General features: G+C 39.2%; 1 protein-coding gene across 5 annotated transcripts in view; it reads left to right on the top strand.

The window, feature by feature from the left end:
* Positions 1-821: 821 nt before the first annotated feature.
* The window catches only part of Rp1 (RP1 axonemal microtubule associated), a 316,770-nt gene continuing 311,591 nt past the window's right edge, over positions 822-6,000 (top strand). For all 5 annotated transcript variants that reach the window (XR_007109811.1, XM_047561225.1, XM_047561216.1 and 2 more), the window contains exon 1: positions 822-928. The gene's annotated coding sequence lies outside the window, so the exon portion shown is untranslated. The remainder of the gene's footprint in view (positions 929-6,000) is intronic.

Below are 6,000 nucleotides of genomic sequence, written 5' to 3'. Positions count from 1 at the left end.
CATATAGTAAATATTTGCAGTCCCTTATATATTTATTAAACCTTAATAAAGTTGTTAAAAGACAAAACAAAACAAAACAAAACACAACAACAGGAGGCCTTGATCCAGGGTTTCTGGAGACCAAAATCAAGGTAATGATGATGTTGAGTAATCTGACATGTTTATCATGTTCTGAGGTCCCACTTCCCTGGGTCACTTATCCCTCTCAGTGCTTGACTGCTGGCCTTAATGGGGACTTATACAGTTATTGAGAGAAAAAGTGAAAAGTAGAGAGAATGTATGCCCATTGATAATTATCTTTCTATAAAAGATAACTGGCCTTTGAACCCTAGGAAATCAGAAGTTTTATTTTCTGAAGGCCCAGATTTTAAGGAAACAGGCAGTCGACAAATGTCTGTTGTGTTGAACCCATGGTACGTGACCTTCACCTCATAATGTCCAACCAACTGCAACACACGTTTCTAGACAACCATTGAAAATATCAACCTCAAAATAAGGGAAAAACTCTTGTGTAGTTATGCCACATTATGTTTATGTACCACGAAAGATGAATTGAATAGAGAAAGAACACAACAAGTTATTTTGTTTGCCGCCTAAGTTGGGCACTGCAGTCGGAACATTTCTTTATCTAAATGAGAGGACTCCACGCACTGATACATAAACACAGTCGTGAATTCCAGACCAGTGCTGTGTCTGCCAGTTCTCTGTGTGGTGTGGAAGTATGTTTACCGTTGCTACAGGTAATACCAGTGACACTGCAAACAACATCTCTGTTCCCTGTGACAAACACAAGTAGAGACCAAGTTCATTCCTCTGCAGCATCTGAGCTACAGGCCTGCAGCAAGATCAGCACTTTGCTTTGGTCCTTCCGAAATCTGGCTCTCTTGATACAATTGAGGGATTTCTACATATGTTTTAGAAATCACAGGTACAATATATGCATTTCTCCTTCTTCTTCTTTTTTTTTTTTTTAAGTAGGAAATGGTGACTAAGATGTTAAGTTTTTAAAATTAGGTTTTAGAAAGGGAAGGTATCTTTCACTTTTACTTAAATGTGGAAGATTGCTTAATGGGTAGAAAAATCTGCCAAAGATGGTACAGAAAGTAAAGGTCTGGGCCAAATACCTTTTGGTCTTGGTTACTATAAAGAAGATGATTGAACTATCTTTCCTATGAGGCATTTATGCAGATATTTCTGAGTTCTTCCAGCTTTGAGAGGGAGTTTGGAAAATGTTGTCAGGTACAAGATCCCGTGAACCACACTTGTGGTTTGAACTTGATCTGTAAGATTCATGAATCTTAAGATCCTTTAGATTCTAGAAAGTGATAAACAGAGGAATAATATGATCACCCTTAGGTTTTCAAAGTAACAGTGATACTTATTTATTATGGAGCCAAATAGCAGAGTGGCTCACAGGGGCATGGGACCAGACGAATGCATGAAGACCAGTTAGGAGGCTGCTGGGGCAGTCTGATGCTGGAAGACTTTGAGGACATGAGAAGGGCTAGATCAAAAGGTCTGAAAAGAATATGGAGAAGGATATATTTAGGAACCCAATACCCAACTGGGAGGAATTATATAGGACTTTGTGTTTTTTTTTTTTTTTTTTTTTTTTTTTTTGGGTGCTTGGAGATCGAACTCAGGGCCTTGTGCTTGCAAGGTAAGCACTCTACCAACTGAGCTATCTCCCCAGCCCCAGGACTTTGTGGTTTCTAACTTGGACAATATTAGTTTCTTTTGTTGAAATTGCAAATTAGTAAAGTTTAATTAGTAAAGTCAAGCCACAGACACATTTCCAGTCTGCAGTAACTGGAGAGGAGAAGCTTCAGAGTATCCCTGCTGGGGCACAGATGTGGAATCAGAGGGTGTGGTCTGCATATGAACTCTACTCCTCTAGGAACCTCCAAGTGCCTCATGAAGGGAGGGTGAGAACTCTCACCTCCCAGGAATGTTGGAGATGGTCAAGTTGGGTGTGATGGTTTGAGTGAACACACTCTCTCTTATTGTTTTTGATTTCTTTTCTTTCTGAGAAAAGTGTGTGTTTTTGTTTCAGTTGAGTTACTAGCTGCTCTGTCTGTGATAGTGGATTTCACACACACCTGCTAGAAGGTTGGAGCTGGAAGGAGCATTAGTGAGTCTGCCCATCTTGTTTACAGATGTAGAGATAGGCCTAACCCTTACAGTAGTGCTGGAGGAGTGCAGGTGAGAAGTCCCTCTTGTAACTTACTTAGTGCTGTGTTCTCATTCTACACTCTGGGACACATCATTGGTTTGTAAGTGTGAAGAATGTTCCTGGTCCCTAGGGTGTCTGCATGGGGTCAGGGGCAGCATTGCATATGATTCAGAACACCTGCTTTAAGATGTTTAATTGACCCCATGCACCTTATCTCACATCTTGTGATTCTGTTTCCAAATCTATCATTGGGAATGATACCAGTAAGTCTGGGTAAACTACCACATTCAGCATTTAGCGCATTGTGAACTCTCAATTTGGAAATGTAGATCTTGTTTGTTTTGGGTTTCATGGGGAGTTCCATGTGGTGTGGAAGCCTTTGGTTGGTTCTGTTGATGGTTTTGGTGATGTTAGGTGGGGCCTGGAACTGGGGCCTCCAGGTGGGAGTGTTGCTACATGATTTCCTCTTGTCCTTTCTGCACTGGGGACAGGTGCCAAGCTGCAACCTTGGGAGGTAACTAGGATCAGGAGGCTAGACAGATTGCTGCTTACTAGGTGATGGCTGTGCAGCAAAAGTGGTTGGCAGTGGATGTGTCTTTGGATAAGTCATGTGTTCCTGAGAAACTTGGCTCCTCAGAAGAGAGTCCTGCCCCTGTGACCTCACGGATCAAAAACCTATCAACCCAAAGCTTCTACAACTACAACTTCTTAATAAATGCCCAAACTCTTTGCTTCATTTGATAAATTGAAAATTAACCCATTTTGTCCCATCATCCTAGATATGGAACATCTATTAAAAACTTAAAGCAAATATACTTCTTGTGGTAACTTTGAAATGATTATTGTGCTCACAGAATTGAAAACATGGGACTTAATAATGGGTTAAAGATGCAATATTTTTATAAGAATTCACTACAAAAACACTTTCTTTTCTCTTTTGACCAACCAGAGTTTAAATATAATTAAAAAAAAATGTAACCCAGATTCTGAGTAAACAAAGTTCTTATTTAAATTATTTGCCATTAACACCATAGCAATAAGTGTTTGGTTTCTGTTTCTGTTTGTTTAGTATCTTAGATTCATTTAGTAGCAACATAATATAGAAGCAAAACAAGCAGCCTTAGAAACTTGTACACACAATAGAGGACTGGACATTGCCACCACAGAGGGACTCCTTCAGGACAAGGAAATGCTGGAGAAGTTTGACAGGCAGGGTTTAACCAGCCAAGTCTTACAGAAAGTGAACTTCACGTATGGTCAGCTTATTAAAAAGTAAATTGTAGTTTTTCAGGTGATGAATTGGCAAAGTGTAAACTTTTCCACTGGCTTCTTTTATTCCAAGTTGACTCACTTTGTGGAAGAAAAAATTTAGTAAATATCAAACAGATGAAGCAACAATAGCATGAATAACAAATATCTAGATTGCTAGAACAATCTTTAAGTTTAGTTTTCTATGTGTTGATGGTGAATGCTGTAATTCAATTAATTACATATCCTCATAACATGCAAACAAATACCATGGCATCTTATACACAATAACTATACTTAATGAGAATATGGCATGCAGAAGGTCCTGGGTTCAATCCTAGCACCACAAAAAAAAAAAAAAAAAAAAAAAAAAGAGAGAGAGAGAGAATATGGTAAAACATAAATAATTTTCCCTTTTGAAAAGAAAAATATTGAAAACTATTTCAGAGTTTTATAGCATTTCAGGGATGTTAATGTCACTTATTGCACTTATTGCAACAAATACTATAACTACACATATTTGGGAAACTAGCTTGAGATTATTGGATGGTTCGTTTACTTATGTAGAGAAAGAAGAAATCATGACGATATTAAGTAATTCAAAATTTTGCCCTCCACCAAATTCAGCTGCTTTTCGGTAACTCAAATGATTAGGACTTAGAATTTCAAATTTCTTGTTGTGGTCATATTCATATGTGAAACAATAAATGTAGCTGTAATATTTTTCATTAAGAAAATGAAGACCAATAATGACTTTTTAGGAAACAATTTCATGAGTCACATCTGAAGTTACCCAACATTTCAGAGAAGGAATCCCTGAAGATGTGATATCATTCATCTACAATATATAAGCCAGTCTGTGGAATAAGTTAAAAAATGCATTTTCAGGAATAGTAGTCTATTAAAATATTACATTTAATCTATAATTAATAAGGTTTCAATATTAATTGATCAAAAAAGCATTTTCATAGTAGTTGCTGGACAGACAGCATCTTCTACAAAAGAGACCAGAGCCAAGCAGTTTTTCAAAGGCCACTGAAACTCTCTAATAAATTTTTGCATGAAGGATGTGGAGCCAGATAAAAGCCTTCTGGTTCCCAAGACTTTGCCCCAATGGGGAACGCAGCTGCAGGTGAATCAGGCAGGCTGTATGGAGTCACCCTTTACTAAGGCCCCTGCTGTGCCCAAGTCCTACAACACTCAAGGTGTCCCAGCAGTGTTACAACCTCTTTTCCTTAAGCTTATCTGCCCCTTAAGCCTACATCAACTCTACAGAAAGACAAAAACATCATTTTCCTTCAGGGTCTAGAGCAGAAGAGTCAGTCCTGTTAGCTTCCCACATGGCTTCTATTCTGTAGGATATTTCACTAGTCATAGGGTTTTCTTTGGTGCAAAATACATTGTCCACAGGACTTAGGCTCTGGTCATGTGAAGTTCAACTCATTCAATTAGACCTAAGCTCCTTAATAGTCGAACTCTAGAAAATAATTTTTAAAGTTCTAGATCAAGAGGGTGTTAAAAAAGTGAGTTGACAAGTGAAGGGGTAGTGAAACTATTTTTGGAAGCAGCAAAGAAATGAAATTCTTAAAAAATAAAAGAATCGGTGCCCCTTTGGCTAGATCAGGAACGATAACAGGAAACAAATCGATGTCCAGGATGCATTAGGACAGGTGTCAGGTATTTATTTCAGTTCCTTGTTGCGGGCTCCTTGCTAGTTGCTTTGTGACTTCCTTAGGAGACTGGGAATAGGCCAGTGAATAGGGGATGGGGACTAGTGGGTGAGTCTTGTCCCCTGAGTCATATGAGAAATGCCTCCAGGACACTTGGCTTGGGGACTGGCTTCTCAAAGAGATGGGCCTTAGGAAGCAAGGTCCTGGCAATGCAGGAGAGATGCCTATGAGTCAGTTTCATCTCTTAGGCACATTATTCTCTTGGTCTGTATTTCGTAAACATGACACAGATAAAACACCTTTCTTGCAGGCATGGTTGTGCATACCTGCAATACTATCTACTCAGGAGGCTGAGGCAGGAGGATCACAAGTTTGAGACCAACCTGGGAAATTTATCAAGACCTTGTCTCGAAATAAAAACTTAAAAATAAAATGGGCTGGGGATGTAGCTTAGTGGTAGAGCACTTGCCTAGCATGTGTGAGGCCCTGCCTTCAACCTCCAGTACTATTTCCTTATAGAATTCTTTATCATTTAAGAGGTCAGCATATTATTTAGGAGTTCAAATGTCTTACAGGTCTCAGAATTTCGTAAGAGCACTGGGAATGATTTAAACTTATTCTTGGAAAAACTACTTCAAGTTAAATTGATGGGATGGACTCGGTGACCCTAGAACACATCTTTGAGGTTGGAAAGAGCCAGAGGAGTTTGCAAGGTTATTGACTTTGAAAACCTGTGGGGGCACATCTGGATGTGGGGGAACCTCAGTTTCTCAGGAGGAAGGTATCAGTGGGGTGGCGTATATACCAGGCAGAGACCTGTGGGATGCATGCTCTTAGCTGTCTCTTAGAACACTCTTAGAAAGAAGAGTGTTTACCGGGATTCAGTGTGTGAGGTTCAGGAACACTACA

This window comes from Sciurus carolinensis, chromosome 1, assembly GCF_902686445.1.
Source record: "Sciurus carolinensis chromosome 1, mSciCar1.2, whole genome shotgun sequence".
NCBI classification, from domain to species: Eukaryota; Metazoa; Chordata; class Mammalia; order Rodentia; family Sciuridae; genus Sciurus; species Sciurus carolinensis.
Note: the sequence above shows the minus strand (reverse complement) of the source record. Positions and strands in the feature narration are given on the sequence as shown.